General features: G+C 31.5%; 1 long non-coding RNA gene across 1 annotated transcript; it reads left to right on the forward strand.

Moving 5' to 3' along the window:
- The first annotated feature begins 1,077 nt into the window (after nt 1-1,077).
- Nucleotides 1,078-17,267, forward strand: LOC107731119 (uncharacterized). Its single transcript, XR_001638746.1, has 3 exons — nt 1,078-1,151; nt 11,294-11,299; nt 17,257-17,267. It is a non-coding gene; the product is annotated as an uncharacterized LOC107731119 (long non-coding RNA).
- Nucleotides 17,268-18,714: the final 1,447 nt, after the last annotated feature.

Consider the following 18,714-nt stretch of genomic DNA (forward strand, 5'->3'; position numbering starts at 1 on the left):
GTTCAAAAGTGACAGTAGAGACATTTGTTACAAAATGTTGCAAAAATGTTACAATGTTACAAAAGATTCCTATTTCAAATAAATGCTGTTCTTTTGGACTTTCTATTCATCTGTGAATCCAGAAAAATTAAATGTATCACCGTTTCCACAAAAATATTGTGCAGCACAACTGTTTTCAACACTGATAATAATCAGAAATGTTTCTTGAGCAGCAAATCAGCATATTAGAATGATTTCTGAAGATCATGTGACACTGAAGACTGGAGTAATGATGCTGAAAATACAGCTGCGCATCACAGAAATACATTACAGTTTAACACATATTCACATAGAACAGAAATAGAAGATATTTTAAACTGTAATAATGTTTCAAAGGTTTAATTAATGCAGCCTTGGTGAGCAGAAGAGACGTCTTTCTCAAAAACTGTAAATACTCCAAACTTTTGTAGATATAAATAAAAAAATTAACGGCCTGTTTTACAAATGGCGTGTCATTTTAAACATGTTCCCCTCACTGACTGATGCTGAGGTTTAATATTTCATGTTGATTCATTGCTATACTGTAGAGTAACTTCAGACTCATGTAAACATCACGTCTGATGTAAGAGAGAAACTCTGTTCAGCATCAGAAACCACTGAAGGCACTGCTCACATTTCTGTTGTCATTACAGTCGTGAAGAATATGAAGTGTTCATATCCAGATCCAGAAATAGCTGATGCTGAGAGTTCATGTGAGTTTTGAGTTCTACTTTTTTTTTTATGCACTGAACAATTTTGAGGTGTTTTGCTTCCATAATATATCTAACATGTTCATAATAGTGAAAAAAGCATGCAAGATATGCATTTAAGTGTTTATTTTATTGCACACTATCTATTTGCATCTGTAGAGGTTTTTCTCTTACATACACCAGACTTTACAGTTTTATTCATATCTATATTCTGAAGGCTTTTAAGGGTTTGTTCATATCATTCACTTGAGGAACATTTAACACCTTAAACATGGTGAAAATGTGTTTGTTTTCTGTGTGGTGACAGTATTTTCTAATTTATGGAGTGATAAAAAGAGAAATCCAAAATCCTCTCTGGAAAAACCTTTAAATCCAATATGACAACAAAATCAAACAAGAATTATGAACCTGACTTTATCCAGTGTTCAGTTTTATGTGCTGTAAATGTATGCAAATTAATGCATATTTAATTACATAATAATATGATGAAATAAAAATCTCCTTTTCTGTAAACATTCTTTATAGCAAAAGCACATAAATCATTTTATTTAATAATTGATGCTAATTGTAATTAATATGAATGCCATTTGCAGTATCAAAAAAAGTGAAACAATCTTTTGTTATTTTCTGTAAATGTTCTGTATAGCAAAAATGCATATTTAATTAATTAATTAATTATTATTTTAATTACGAATGCCATTTATCAAAAAAGGATAAATAAAAAACATTTAGCTCTCTTATTTTCTGTAAATGTTCTGTGTAGCAAAAATACATTTTTATTTATTTATTAATTATCATTTTTATTATTTTAATGTCATTTAAAATGTTGAAAAACTGAATAAGTAAAACAATATTTTAGTGTTATTTTCTGTAAATGTATTTTCTAGCAAAAAATACATATTTATTAATTTAGTTTTAATAATTTTAATTATGAATGTCATTTTAAATATAAAAAAGTAATTAATTAATAAACTATTTTGTTCTGTTATTTTCTGTAAACATTCTGCACAGCAAAAATACACTTTATTATGAATTATTTAGAACTTTAATTTTTATCATGAATTTTATTTAAAAGTAAAAGAATAAAAAACATGTTCCATTATTTTCTGTAAACATTTTGTATAGCAGAAATACGTAAATACTTTTAATTATTCATAATTTTAATGAATGTCCCACAGGACCGTGTTGACTGTTCAGAGACAGCTGTGGGCGTGTCTTGGATTCAGAAGCTTCAATCACTGGCTGCTGGTTTGATTGACAGGAGCGTCTGAACCAATCAGAACAGGTCAGCACAGATGATGAGGGTTTCTGCTCAGAGACGGTCAGTGCACTGATATTCTCCTCTAATGTTCCTCTCTCTCGCTCTGTTTTTCCTCATGCCTTTGGGATTGTGTGAATGATGCTGATATTGTCCAGAGCTGCTGTAGCCGTTTGCTGTATGATGTATTGAACACTGAACGTTTGTCTGAGATCTGATAGAGTAACACTCTTACAGTGACACAGACACACAGCTCCTCTAAACATGATAAATGCCCTTCCCAGTGTAATAGAGACGCACATAAAGCAGAGGAACGGATGGAAACACTCACACTCACGTCTGCAATCAGTCCCTCACCGCAGCGTTCAGTCTCATATCTAAACACAACGCAGAGCTGAAAAGAGCCAACATGGGCTTTCATTCATCATTAGTTTTACATTTAGATTTTTCTACAGAGGCTTTGAGTAAATATAGGCCATTCTACAGAAGAGTTGGAAACGTCTTGAAAAAAAAGTATTTTTCCCAAAATGTGTATGTATGCAAATTGTATAATATCCAAGGTAAACATTTCTAGTAATTGTGCATTTAATTCTGATATTGTATTTTTAGAAAGTTTTGGGATATTTGCTCTCTCCCCAAATTTGTCACTACCGAAACACAGTAATAATAATTTAATTAGAAGGGTTATATTGACCTATTAAGATCTTGGTTACATCTAGATTGTAAATACATTTTTTTTTGCTATTTTATTAAACATTTCTCAGAGGTAAATCAATAACAATTAAATTTTTAACAATAATTCAACTGTAATTTATGAGATTTGTTGTATTTTGAATCCAAATGTTCTTTGTAAAAGGCAAAACGTTGATCATACTGATTTCAAAGTTAAGGATTCATTAGTTTGAATATAGATTGAATCATAACATCTTAGTTGATCATTCAGTATATTTTATTTTTGACAAAACATCCCATGTTTCGGTAGTGACAGTAATGCTTTGGTAGCGACCAGATCACATTACTGAATTTTAACTCGCATACTAAAACACTACTAAAACATACTTAAAAAATAACTGTACTAAAAGTTTGTTCCCTTTTGTCACTACCGAAACATGTCATCATTGTTTTGGTAGTGACAAAAGGGAACGCACAATCCTCATATTTGGGGGAAATAAACAAAATTTTAGTACAGTTTTAGTACTGTTTCGGTAGTGACAATTCTATGGGATAACTACGGTGGCCGAGAAGTGCAAAACAAATCACAATTCTGAAAACAAAATAACAAATTACAAACGCAAATGCAAATCTAAAAAACAAAATAACAATTCAGAAAACACAACAACAATTCCGAAAACATTATAACAAGTCAGAAAACACAACGACAAATCAGACAAACCGGAAGAGGTAGGTATAGTTTGAGACAGCGCCATTGGTTTGAGAATAGATTACTCACTGCTGATTGGACGAGACATCTGTCAATCAAGGTATACAGGTAGAACAGCAGAGTAGTGGTAGAATGTTCGGAGATGGTCTTAAAGTAGCTCAGTTTAAATGTATTGTATGAATTGCCCTTACTATGGAATAAAAAATATGCATACATTTACAACACTGTACTCTGTATTATAATACCTTTGAATTTAGAATACAAAAAAAACTAGTTAACGCTATTGCGAGGGTGTTTCTACAGTGTCTGGGAGTGATGTAAATTTGACAGTTCTCTCTTCTGACTGCGTTATCAGTATCTCTCTAATTTTTCTTCTTTTTATAAGTCGTGAAAATACTATTGTGGGTTTTTCTTTTGCTATTTGAGCAAATGGGGATGCAAAAGAATATAAAAACAGGCAGAGGTGTTAAATTAGGATTGTTTATGTGGGGCGGAGAGAATTTAAAGGGGAGAATATAAATACAAAATATTAAGAGTTGAACCGTCTTTTTATTAGGAAAATTAAACGAATTGAGTTATATCCAACAGCATTAAGACAGTTCAAAAGTAGAAAACGGCCTTATTGAACATGCAAATTGATTCTCTGCCAGTAGGAGGCGCTTTTGGAACGGTTTCCCTCGTAACAGCTGTACACAAAAGCTGCGCAGCTCTCATAAACTCTACTTTATCAGGCAGTATTCAGGCATTATAATTTAGATGAGATGAAAATGACATTGAACGTTTGAGAAACGCCCCCTTTTTGGTCCGCAGAGACCTATACTTGGATTTGTCATTGTGTTTTCTGACTTGGTATTTTGTTTTCAGATTTGTCATTGTGTTTTCTGACTTGGTATTTTGTTTTCAGATAAATATGCATACATTTACATCACTGTACTCCGTATTATATTACCTTTGAATCAGAATACAAAAAAACTAGTTAACACTATTGCGAGGGTGTTTCTACAGCATCTGGGAGTGATGTAAATTTGACAGTTCTCTCTTCTGACTGCGTTATCAGTATCTCTCTAATTTTTCTTCTTTTTATAAGTCGTGAAAATACTATTGTGGGTTTTTCTTTTGCTATTTGAGCAAATGGGGATGCAAAAAAATAAAAACAGGCAGAGGTGTTAAATTAGGATTGTTTATGTGGGGCGGAGAGAATTTAAAGGGGAGAATATAAATACAAAATATTAAGAGTTGAACCGTCTTTTTATTAGGAAAATTAAACGAGTTATATCCAACAGCATTAAAACACAGTTCAAAAGTAGAAAATGGCCTTATTGAACATGCAAATTGATTCTCTGCCAGTAGGAGGCGCTTTTGGAACGGTTTCCCTCGTAACAGCTGTACACAAAAGCTGCGCAGCTCTCATAAACTCTACTTTATCAGGCAGTATTCAGGCATTATAATTTAGATGAGATGAAAATGACATTGAACGTTTGAGAAACTCCCTCTTTTTGGTCCGCAGAGACTTATACTTGGATTTGTCGTTGTGTTTTCTGACTTGTTATAATGTTTTCGGAATTGTTGTTGTGTTTTCTGAATTGTTATTTTGTTTTTTAGATTTGCATTTGCGTTTGTAATTTGTTATTTTGTTTTCAGAATTGTGATTTGTTTTGCACTTCTCTGCCACCGTAGATAACACCCAAAAAAAACCCAAAGATGTCACTACCGAAACTCCACCAAATGTTACGGTAGTGACAATTTTAGATACTTTTGAACCTAGCTCAAAGATGCTAATCAGCACATGGTTAGCTGGCACAGTTCTGAACAGTGGCATACATATAAAAACTAAATGTTATGGAATAACACTCAAAAAAAGTGTGCTTAATTGCAGAAACAAAAAGGTGTTCGGTTGTGACGTTCCTTAAAGTTACACAGATTTTTCAGACTTTTGAACACATTTACCTCAAAATGATGGGACCTATTTGCTCACACCTTGTAGCTATGAAAGAGAGTGACACAGGAATATTTCCTGATCATAAATTTATGGGTTTAGTTAAAATCAGTCTCGGCCAATGGACTAAAACATACAGTGTTTCGGTAGTGACATGAAAAATGCGGGACACTTTTTTTAAACATAAGGTTTCATAATTTACAAAGAAAATATAAAATAAATATTTTTTAACTTCACTTTTTAAAAGAATCAAAAAGATACTTTTAAAAACAACAATGGAAAAAAAATACAAAAATTATTTCAATATCGTTTTCAAGTTATTAAAGAAATTATTAGGGGTTAGGGTTCAGGACAGCAACCTCCCAATTGAAAGTACCCAATAAATGATGATTTTATATATATTAAGCTTACTAATATTTTAAATATTACTATGGGTTTCTATAGATAATAGAAGGATCTTAATAAACATCTAAGATTTAATTACTTAAATGCTTTTTAAGTGTGTTTTTTGGTTGTGGGACAGCAGTTTGCACCAATTCTGCAGAACGGGCCAAAAGTCATAAGCAAAAGTCATTTTTTATCATGCCATTTATTTTGCTTTGAAAATAATATTTTTATTTTATTTTATGTAATTTCCAATTAATATTTATTTTATTTTATTTTTTAAATCATTTAATTTTGTGCATTTAGCATGTATGAAATGCTATGCAATGTAGTGGAAATTATATATCTCATAACATACTAAAATAATGCATGGAAATGACAGTTTTGGCATCAGAAATCATCAGATGATTCATAGTAAATTAATTAATTTATGAATTATGAAAAACTTGAGTTTAAAAAGACTCAAATCACTATATGCTTTGAATGTATTTAATTTTTTAACATGAATGCCATATGTTTGGATGCCATTTATTTATTTTATTTTGTCATTTTGATATTGAGTGTCAAATTATGCAAGTGTGAAAAGTGTGAAATTATTTATTTGTGTGCATTTAAATATATACAATACTAATTTGAAGATTACTAATATTAAACTAATGAAAACAGATTCACATTATGAAACACTTGAGTTTAAAGACTCAATACAATCAAACTAATGACAATATATGCTTTGGACTAATTTTATTTTTATTACATAAAAGTCATTTTATAATGCCATTTTAAAATTTATTTTATTGTGTAATTTTCATATTGAATGTCAAATTAAGCAAAAAGTGACATTATTAATGGATGTGCATTTAAATATAAATGAAATATTAAATGCTAAAAATTTTATATTAAATAAAATAAAATAAATGTTAATTAAACATTAAATTAAATATTTACAGTTTTTCTCGATTGCTAAAACACTATAACCAGGCTTTTGAACTAAAATTTCAAAACCATAACGCCATTTTTCAAAAAGCACACCCATTTTGCTGAACTATAAACACTATTCCCCTGCTTTAACACATGAGTCAGATTTGGTGAACTGTTACTGCAAAACTCTACACACAAATCCCTACATTTCTCAGTGCTTACACCATGTGGTCATTTAAAAAGCACTAGCATTCAATACTGTTCACTCAAGTCAGCACAGCTTGAGCTCAATTAGCAAACAATTACCCAGGTGGAAACACTAAGATGTTTGGGGAATTGGGTGAGACGTTATGGATTTGTTTACTGTTTTGAGAATACGAGGCATAGTTTCAAGAAATGTGTTTAAGCAATTGAGAAAAACTGTAATTAAAATATATTAAATGTATTAATATTACAATTAGCAGAATACTAATATTGAATGAAATCAGTATAAATACAGCTTCACATAAGTTTAAAAAGACTTAAAATGGTCAAATTATTGACTCCATGGTTTATTTTTTTTTTATTATATGTTATCTTTTTATAATGCCATTTATTTGTATATTTATGTTATAATGCCATTTCATTGTGTAATTTTAATATTAAGTGTCAAATTAAGCAAAAAGTGTGAAATTATTTTTCATTTGCATTTAAAAACAAATTGAATATTAAATGCTAAAACTTAAATATTAAAGTAAATAAATATTAAATTAAATGTCAAATGGTAATTTGCAGATTACTAATATTAAATAAATGAAATCAGTGTAAAAATAGCATCACATTATGAAACACAAATGTAAAAAGACTCAACACTCAAACTACTGGCTGAATGTTTTGGATTTATTTTATTTAGTAACATGGAGGTCATTTTTATGATGCTATTTTATTGCATCTATTTTATTGCGTGTCTTTTTCATATCGAGTGTCAACGTGTGAAATAATTTATTTGTATGCTTTTAAAAACATATATAAATTGCACAATAGCAGAATGAAGTCAGTGTAAAAACAGCTTCACATTATGAAACACTTCAAACGAATGACTGCATGCAATCATAAGTGTGTCAAAGTCAAAGAGTGAAAAATTAAGACTGTACTTTGATAAACCGGATTAATTTGGTTAATTATGAGGTGCTTTATAAGTGTGAGATGCAGTCAGATGTCCAGAATCTGAACTTTAGAGTCTATTTAATGTTGTCATTCAAAACAAATCCACAGGGAGCTGATTCACATCAACTCTTTCCAGCTTTGCTCCGTGTTTTCCGGACAGATTTGTGCTCCAGGTGATCGATTATTGTCTTATCTGGACAGAAGGAGGTTGGTTAACATCGTCTGAGCGTTAATCATAATCTCTCTGATGGAGTTTGTGCAGTAAAGCGCAGGTTTTTATGTTTCCCGCTGAGTCTGTAAAGAGTCATGAAACGGATCCCACATTCCCAGATGATCTGCTCCAGCTTTAAGAGACAAACGGGTTTCTGCTGCTGCCAGTGACTGCTGATATCGATACGCTTTATGAAATATTAAATGAGTTTCTGGAGGAAAACTGACTGGGGGGAAAAATCTAATAAAAAGCTTTCTTGGAACCAGACTCGGAAGTGCTCGTAAAAAACGAAGTTGTTTTTGCGAACATTTAGAGATTTTTGGCCATTTTCTTAACACATTGTTATTTTCTTCATTTATGGGAAGCTTTATGATTTAAAAGCAAGCTGTTTCTTTCTCTTTCTGCTCCACGGCTCCTGCTGCTTATGATAGACTTTAATGAACACAAATTAATCAGCTTTACGAGTAAATTCATTATTTTACTTCTTTTACGTTGTCTTTCTAACACATTAAAATTATTTTACATTTATTGTTCATGTGGAGTCTGGTTCAGTGTTATTTTTGTATCATTGAGATACTATTATAGTTTCTTTATTAATTAATTATTTGTAAATTATGTATTAAAAACATTTTTTTTGTTCTTTCAGATATAGTTCTTATGACTTTATTTCAGTTTTTATTAATAGTTTGAAAAGTTCCATATAGGTTTAATATTATATTTTAGATATAGTTTTATTAAATTTTTTCTTTCAGTTTTTATTAGTAGTTTGAATTAGTTTTTATTTTTTATAATTTTTATTTTAAATGTAGGTAAAGTTTTGATCATTTTGCTGTGTTTTTTTTATTTTTTTGCTGTTATATTTTATATATAGTTTTAATAATTTTTATTTCAGTTTTTATTAGTATTATTATTATTTTATATATTTTTTTGTTGTTGTCATTTTCATTTTCATTTGGGTAAATTTGCGTTGTTTTTTGCCATTATTATTTTTTTATATGTACTTCATATGAATTTTTATTTCAGTTTTTACTAATAGTTTGAATTTGTTTTTATTTGCATAATTTTAATATTAATTTTAAATAAAGATTTAGTAATTTTGCCATTTTTTATTTTCATTACTTTTATACAGTGCTTATGATTTTTTTAAATTTCAGTTTTTATTAATAGTTTGCATTTATTTGTATAATTTTCATTTTTATTTTTAGTGAAGTTTTAGTAATTTTGTTGTTTTTGTATTGCCATTTTTATTATTTATACATATAGAGTTATTTTATTTTTTATTTCAATTTTTTATTAATTATTATTTTAATAATTATCATTTAAATTTTTTTATACATATACTTTTTAAGAATTTTTTATTTTATCAAGTTAAACTAAAAGAAAATTTAACAATATTTGTTTTTATTTTATTTTATTTTATTTTAAAGTTTAGTTTTGCTTAATTATAATAACCCTAATCTGGTTCCTCCACATCTTCTGGAGTTTTTCCCCATTGAAGAATCATTCATGTCTGTATGAATCATAATTCTTCGGGTTGGGGTCTGTTGGAATCCCCATCATGAGCACTAGTGAGAACACAGTGAAGTGTCCCATCAGAAGCTCTGTCTAGTGTTCACTCATGTTTATGTGAATTGGTGGATTTCTGTCCCCGATCACACGTCACGCTTTGACATTTACAGCAGCTGCGGACGCTGTAATGATTGTAACATCTGTAAGATCCGCTGAACTTCACAAGAACAGGTCCCGTGGAGTGGTCTGCCAGCCGCTAGGCCTCATGGGAAACGTTTATACGAGAGTTCAGCGCTTCGGTTTCTTGTTTATATGCAGGAAATATATGAATTCAGATAAACTCAGAGAAAGCGTGACTGGTGCAGGTCAGTTATGAGTTAAAGACGGCATGAAATGAGAGCGGCGTCTGTAGCGCTGAGCTCATCTGTAGCTACAGACCACTACACTTTAAATCACTTTCTCAAATATGCAGCAAATATTCATGACTCATCTGGCACTCTGAGACATGCAGAGGTTATTTTTTATCCCGAGGAGGAGACAGGCTTCCATAGGATAGAGCCTAGTTACATGTGATTTTATCCGGACATTGTGATTTTTGCCATTTTTTAAATTTGTATTCACAATTTCTAAATTCAGAATTTCTAATGAATTTGTAATTTATTTTTTATTAATAATTTGAATTCATTTTTATTTTTTTAATGTTCATCACAATTATAGGTAAATTTGAAGCATTTTTTTTTGTGTTTTTGCCATTCCTTTTATAATTTCTAAACATAGTTTCAGATTTTTTACATTTTTTAATTAATAATTTTAATTATTTTTTAATTTTTCATGATTTTTTGTTTTAATTTTAGGTAAAGTTTTAGCAATTTTGTTGTGTTTTTTTGCTACTTCATATTTAGTTCTTATGAATTTTTATTTCAGATTTTATTAATTATTTGAACTAGTTATTTGATCATTTTTTATGATAATTTTAGGTAAAGTTTTAGTTTTGTTTGGGGGGGGGATTTTTATTATAATTTATATACAGTTCTTATGAATTTTCATTTGAGTTTTTATTAATAGTTTGAATTAGGTTTTATTTTTACAATTTTCATTTTAATTTTAGGTAAACTTTTAGTAATTTTGTTGTGTTTTTGCCATTCTTATTTCTATATTTTCTATATTTTTCTACTTTTTTAATAAAGTTTTAATTAATATTTTAAATTAGTTTTTATTTTTATTATTTTTGCTATAATTTTAGGTAAAGTTTCAGTAATGTTGTTGTATTTTTGCCATTTTTATTATTTCTGTAAATAGTGTTTGTGTTTTATTCGTTTTAATTTTTTATCATTTTTGTAATAATTTTATGTAAAGTTTTAGTAATTTTGTTGTGTTTTATGTCATTTTTCAAATTTCTATATATTTTTCATGATTTTTTTAAAGGTTCTAATTAATAGTTTAAATTAGTTTTTATTTGAATTATTTTTGTTTTAATTTTATATAAAGTTTTAGTAATTGTGTGTTTTTTTCTTTTTGTGTGTGTGTGTGAGATATGTTGCAATTATGTTTTATTTTTTTATTCCATGATATTCTCTTCTCCATTGCACTGATACATCTGTCAGGTAGCAGCACAGAGATCAGGTTTAAAGAAGACGGATGGATGACGGTGTGAATGTGAGCTCGTGTTCTGCCGAGTGCATTTGTCTCTGTGAAGGTTTGTCTGGTTAGTGACGTCTGCTCTGTGCTCATCACAGAGGAATGGCCATAAATCAATCTGACGTCTGCTCTGCTTCACGCTGAAGCGCCGTGTCAAGTGTTTGAACGCTGGCCCATGTGCAAGCCATTTGTTTGGGTTAAACGAGAAGAAATGATGGGCTGACGAGCTGCACATCTGGATGCACTAACAGTGAGCCGATGCACGCTGTCTGCAGGAATGAAGGAGAAACCTTGAGATTTCTCAACAGAGACGTGCTTCTTTAAGTGCTGTGAAGAACAGAAACGTATGAGAGACACCTGCAGCGTTCAGAGGTCATGTGACTGATGGAGGAGCCGTCAAACAGAACTGGACGCAACAGACTAATAAAAATTATTACATTTTATGAAATAAAAAAAATCAGTTTCTTGCTTTTATCTTAGAAATATGTTAAACGTTTAGAAAACAGGATAAGCACCAAAATAAATAAATAAAATCAGTACATGAAAATTAAAAATGCTGTTGACCCTGAAATTATAAAATAAAATAAATAAAATTAGTATATGGTGTAAAATTGCATATGTTGATGACCATGACATTATAAAATAAAATAAAATAATATGGTTTAAGATTAAATATGCTGACAATCCTGAAATTCTAAAATAATATAAATTAAAATTCAATAATAAAATCAAATAATATAGTGTAAAATTAAATATGCTGATAACCCTGGCATTCTAAACTAAACTAAACTAAAATAAAATAATGTGGTGTAAAATTAAATATGCCGTTGACCCTGACATTCTAAAATAAAATATATAATAAATAAAATAAGTATATGGTGTAAAATTAAATATGCTGTTGACCCTGATATTCTAAAATGAAATAAAATATGAAAATAAAATTAGTATATGGTGTAAAATTAAATATGCTTTTGACCCTGATATTCTAAAATAAAATATATAATAAATAAAATAAGTATATGGTGTAAAATTAATTATGCGGATGACCCTGATATTCTAAAATGAAATAAAATATTAAAATAAAATAAGTATATGGTGTAAAATTAAATATGCTGATGACCCTGGCATTCTAAAATTAAATGCCAAAAAATTTAGTATAGTATGTCAAATTTAATATGCTGTTGACTGACATTCTAAAATAAAATACAATAAAATAATAAAATAAAACAATATGAAATGACTATGGTTTAAAATGAAACAAGCTGTCTATGAACTGATTGAAAGACTGACGTTCATCTGTTCTGTTTTCTGTCTTTAATTAGCTGAGTCTCTCTGATGATTCGAGGGGCTCTCGTGTCATTTACTGATTGATTCCGCAGCTCATAAAACAATAGAAATGAAGCTCTAAATGAGTTTCGGGGTCAGATGTTCCGGTCAGCGGAGACGTTCTCTGTTATTAATGGAAACTCTGATGCACATTTAGTTCAGAGCAGTGATTTCTTCAGTCGACCTCTGAGCAGAACAAGGTCACGCCGCGGATCAAGTGTCAGATCTCCTGATAATGAGACGGAACGAGATTCTGGCTAAACTGAAGATCTAGCACGAGAACAAGACACACAAAAAACACTTTTTTTTTTTTTTTTTGATGTTTAAGAGAAACATTTCAGGCAACGATTCGTAAAATGTTTTATTTACTCTAAATGTTTTTTATTAAATAAAAAGTTTAATTTTTAATTTTTTGCTGTTTGAGTGAAACAGTTACATAAAGACAAAGAATTTGTGTCTTAGAAACAACTAAGACACAAATGTATTATTGTTTTTATTCATGTTTTTATTTATTTGTTTTATTTTTTGCTGTTTGAGAGAAATAATTGAGAAAAGGAATTATTGTTATTATTAGTAGTAGTACTAGTTTTTTTTTTTTTTTAGAATTTTATTTTTTATTTATAATTATTTTTTACATTTTTGCTGTTTGAGAGAAACAGTTGAGACAAAAAAATTATTTATATATTTACTATTTGAGGGAACCCATTGAGACATAAAGAGCTGTCCTTTGTGATTTTTCTGTAGTTTTATTAAAATGCAGGGCAGCGATCATGAATGTGTGAAGGCTGTGATCATAAATGAGATTCATTAGAGACTCACTGAGCTCCAGATTCACTGTCAGCACATTTTTTCCACTCATTATTATGTTGTGTTTTAAAGTCAAGTGCTCCAAACATATAATGCAGTGATCTGAAGAAATAAAGGCTCCTCAGAAGATGTGAGATGTTCTGGAGGCTTGTGAAGATCATTCCTCCGCTGAGGAACAGTGAAAGTAAAGCTTCTGGAAACAAACGCTCCTCAAAAGATCCTGAGGATCAGATTTGAGACTCTAAAACATGATTGATGGAGAATCAAGTAAAGCTGAGCTGCTTCAGTCCAGTAAGTGTTCATCTGGAGATATTACTGCAGTTATTCTGACCTTTACTTAATCAAAATCAGTCAAGATTTGACACGAGAAGAGTTTCTACAATTACTCTAAAAGAGCTTTGACTGTATAAAACACTCTAAACTCTCAATCAGAGACAGAAGACGTGAGGAGATTGAGTGAAACAGGTTTAACAACAAAGTTTGATCATTTAGAGGCTTATAAATGCACGTATCAAAGGGTTAATAGGGTTAAAAACGAAGCATTCGCCCTCCAGAGAGATCAGACTCAGTTCTGCTCATAATCTCAGAATAACGTAACACACACACACACTCACACACACACACACTCAAACACACACACACACACACACACACTCTCTCACACACTCACACACACACTCACACACACACACTCACACACTCTCACACACTCACACACACTCACACACTCACACACACTCACACACTCACACACACTCACACACTCACACACACTCACACACTCACACACACTCACACACTCACACACACTCACACACTCACACACACTCACACACTCACACACACTCACACACTCACACACACTCACACACTCACACACACTCACACACTCACACACACTCACACACTCACACACACTCACACACTCACACACACTCACACACTCACACACACTCACACACTCACACACACTCACACACTCACACACACTCACACACTCACACACACTCACACACTCACACACACTCACACACTCACACACACTCACACACTCACACACACTCACACACTCACACACACTCACACACTCACACACACTCACACACTCACACACACTCACACACTCACACACACTCACACACTCACACACACTCACACACTCACACACACTCACACACTCACACACACTCACACACTCACACACACTCACACACTCACACACACTCACACACTCACACACACTCACACACTCACACACACTCACACACTCACACACACTCACACACTCACACACACTCACACACTCACACACACTCACACACTCACACACACTCACACACTCACACACACTCACACACTCACACACACTCACACACTCACACACACTCACACACTCACACACACTCACACACTCACACACACTCACACACTCACACACACTCACACACTCACACACACTCACACACTCACACACACTCACACACTCACACACACTCACACACTCACACACACTCACACACTCACACACACTCACACACTCACACACACTCACACACTCACACACACTCACACACTCACACACACTCACACACTCACACACACTCACACACACACACACACACACACGTTTTCCGTTGTGTGTTCAGGTCAGTCGTGAGCGAATGGCAGCTTGTTCAAATCAAAATGACCAAACGAGTCTCTGACGAGCTTTTACTGCATGACAACAGCCCAACAAAACAAGGTCATTTCTTTTGTTGTCATACAGTAATTGCTTCCATGAGGCTTTCATAAGAAACATCTCTCACATTAATAATGAAATACTTACAGCACTGTGAAGAAATGTGAGGAAATCAAACACACACTTGGCTGAACTGTATAGCTATATGATTAATTACAGGATTGCAGATACATTGTTTTTACCTGAAATATTATAAAGCGCTCATGTTTTATGTTTATGTTTATGCTCATGTTTGACCACTGGACTGAAAACGGTTTTCTTACTGTAAAAGTAAATCCATTCGGTGGAAAAAAAAAGAACTTCAAATTACAAATATACAAATGCTACGTTTTAAAAGAACATACTGTTTCAGGTTTTCTACTTAAACATTTCATGTTTAATTCAATGTGTTAGAAATGTGAGGAAATCAAACACACACTTGGCTGAACTGTATAGCTATATGATTAATTACAGGATTGCAGATACATTGTTTTTACCTGAAATATTATAAAGCGCTCATGTTTTATGCCAGTTACTCATAATCTTCTTATTTGGGCTTAAATAAAATAAACATGGAAATGACCACTGGACTGAAAACGGTTTTCTTACTGTAAAAGTAAATCCATTCGGTGGAAAAAAAAAGAACTTCAAATTACAAATATACAAATGCTACGTTTTAAAAGAACATACTGTTTCAGGTTTTCTACTTAAACATTTCATGTTTAATTCAATGTGTTAATTGCCATTTATTTGTAGTTAACTGTGAAATTTACTTGCAATTTCTGAGTGAAAATGATTTCTACACCAAACCAGTGTGTTGTGAGATATATAATTATCACAGCAATATTTCTAAGCCTCAGAAATGTTTTTCCCTTTTGGCGCAAAAAAAACAAAACCTTTTTAAATATTATACAAAAAATATTTATATATTTGCTAAAATATACTTCATTCTACCAAAATATTTGGCAATTTCTTGCATATTTTTGAAAATATATTAAAAAAAATATAAATAGTAAAAAAATATATATATAAAATAAAAGAAAATAAAAAATTGTGAAATATTTTAAATATATTTTGCCCAGAAAAAAAAAATGGTGTAGGATTTGCTTTAAACAATTTTCACTCAGATATTGCTAGTAAATTTCACAAGTAATTACAAAGAAATTAACACATTGAATTAAACATGGAATTTTTATGTAGAAAGACCTAAATAGTGTTTTCATGTAAAATGTACTAGAACAAGCTTTGTTTTAGTTACAACTTTTTTTTACTTGATTTACAATGTTGTTACCCATCTGTGTTGACTGATAATCAGCTGTGCATTAAATATTCTCTCTAAAAAGCTATTAGGAAAGAAGAGGACTGAATTTGTGAATCGTTTCTTTGTGAACCGGTTAATTTACACAATCTTATGGAAAGGAGCGTGCCACTTGAAGAGCTTCATTGTGCAACAGAATCAGTATGATGCTTTCTGGAATCAAAATGGTGTAGTTATGAATTCTGCCAGCAGCACCTAACCAGGTCATACTAACCAGCCAAACCTTGACCTTTTAGCACTGAGCTGTAGAAGATGAAGATGGAGCTGCTGTTGTTTTAGCCTGCAACACTTTGAGAAATAATGATGACATGATGTTCTCTTTTTAAAAGTACACACTTGTGATTTTGTTTTGTTATTAGAAAACATGAGTACATTAGAAAGTGATTAGCGATTTGTTTGCATAAAATATGTTCTCATCAATCCAGTGTTTCTCCGTCCAGCTGAGCTCACACAGCTTTCACCTCCAACTCCATAAACCCAGGAGTCACAGACGTCCATCTTATCTTCACCAAACTGCCCATAATCTCAGATAAATCAGGATCTTGCTTGGCTCCTTCTCCTCCATCTGTTTGTTCAGCCTCTGGTTACTTCATGACTGAATGATTCAAACTCAATCATTCACTTGATTCAGCTGCAAAACCCCTCAAATTCATCTGGAACGGTAAACACAATACTCATCTATATGTCTCTGGTTTAAACATCGGTCATTTAAATAAAAAGTGGCATTTGTAATATATTAAAATGGCTTATTAAAATGTCTCTTAAGGTAACAATTGATGTTTATTCATGTGCATTGCTATATTGTTGCATATCAGGGTTATTATAGTTAACTAAAATTAAAACCATGAAAAACATGTTTGTTGCTTGAAATAAAATAAATCTTAAAAATCCAACTTATTTTATTTCAGATAGTTTCCTAAGCAATGTTTCTCATTTTAATTTTGATCAAAACTAAAATAAAAAATATATAGCTATATAGGCACACTTAAAAAAAGGAAAAAATAAAACAAAAAACACAACAAAATTACTAAGCCTTTAACTAAAATTAAAATGAAAATTTAAGATAAATTTAAAATTTAAAAATAAAATTTCATTTCTTATGTTAGTTGAGTTTAACTTAAACATAACTTTCATTTAGTTTCAGTAGAGCAACTAAATTGATATATAAAAATTAATTTAAAAACTATATAGACATATAAAAAATAACTAATAAATGACAAAACACACACACAAAAAAAATGACTAAACCAACAACATTTTACAAGGAAAATATATAAAAATTCAAAATCCAAGATGACATTAGTTTAGTTTAACTTTTGTATAAGTAGATAAAATGGCAATGATTAATTTCCCTCTGACTGAAAAAAACACTATTTTAAGCAATTTCAGGGCAGATACATAAATATAGTGACCCAGGTAAAAAAAATAAAAAAAGTATACCTGAATGCACTAAACAATACTTAAATACGAGTACGTTAGTAGTAGATTCTTATTTTTTGTGCTAAATAAAATTGTAAAATGTATGCACTGTAAATACACAGATTAGAAGTATATTGTGGTACTTAAAGTTCTTCAGCATGCGCGCGCTGTCTACTGAACGTTGATGACGTTCTGGGGTACTCTCCAAAATGGTGGAAGGCGGTAACTCCGGGAGAAGAATTGTTGAATAAATTATGTTATTATTGTTTTCTTTGTGCACAAAAAGTATTCTCGTAGCTTCGTAAAATTACGGATGAACCATGGACTATTTTACTGATGTCCTTGCTACCTTTCTATGCGTTGATCGTGGTAGTATCCTTGCTGTCTATGGAGGGTCAGAGAGCTCTCAGATTTCATCAAAAAGAAGATTTGTGTTCTAAAGATGAACGAAGGTCTTACGGGTTTGGAATGACATGAGAGTAAGTAATTAATGACAAAATTTTCATTTTTGGGTGAACTATCCCTTTAAGTACAACATTAGTGCGTGAAAATAGAACACTTTAAGTAGCCTACATTATTGTAAGTGTATGAAGTGTACTGAAATAAAGAGTATTTTATTGCACTTTTTTTTTTACCTGGGGATGCTGGATATCATCAGAAGGATGATAAATATTGTGAACTGTATCGCCTGATGTCAGAATCGCACTGAGCTCAGTTTTTCTGTTCTGCGCTGCAGCCAATCGCTCCATTATCAGTCTGGCTCCGGCCCAGAGCCGCTATAGCTGTCCTGTCGATGCACAAACCTCCTCATTCTTGACCTCGAGGAGGACTGAACTCAGCAGCTGCTATCAGAACATCATAATCACCAGCAGACACACTTCTCCACACCTTTAATAGAAACAAAAACTGCCGGCTTTCCATTCACGCCATCACTGTTGCTTCTCTCACTTTCAGCTCTCAGCATTTGTTTACTTGAGTTTCGACTTCGTCTGTCTGCTTCGACTCTCACCTACACACA

Source organism: Sinocyclocheilus rhinocerous, unplaced genomic scaffold (assembly GCF_001515625.1).
Source record: "Sinocyclocheilus rhinocerous isolate Xijiao unplaced genomic scaffold, SAMN03320098_v1.1 scaffold2836, whole genome shotgun sequence".
Taxonomy (NCBI): domain Eukaryota; kingdom Metazoa; phylum Chordata; class Actinopteri; order Cypriniformes; family Cyprinidae; genus Sinocyclocheilus; species Sinocyclocheilus rhinocerous.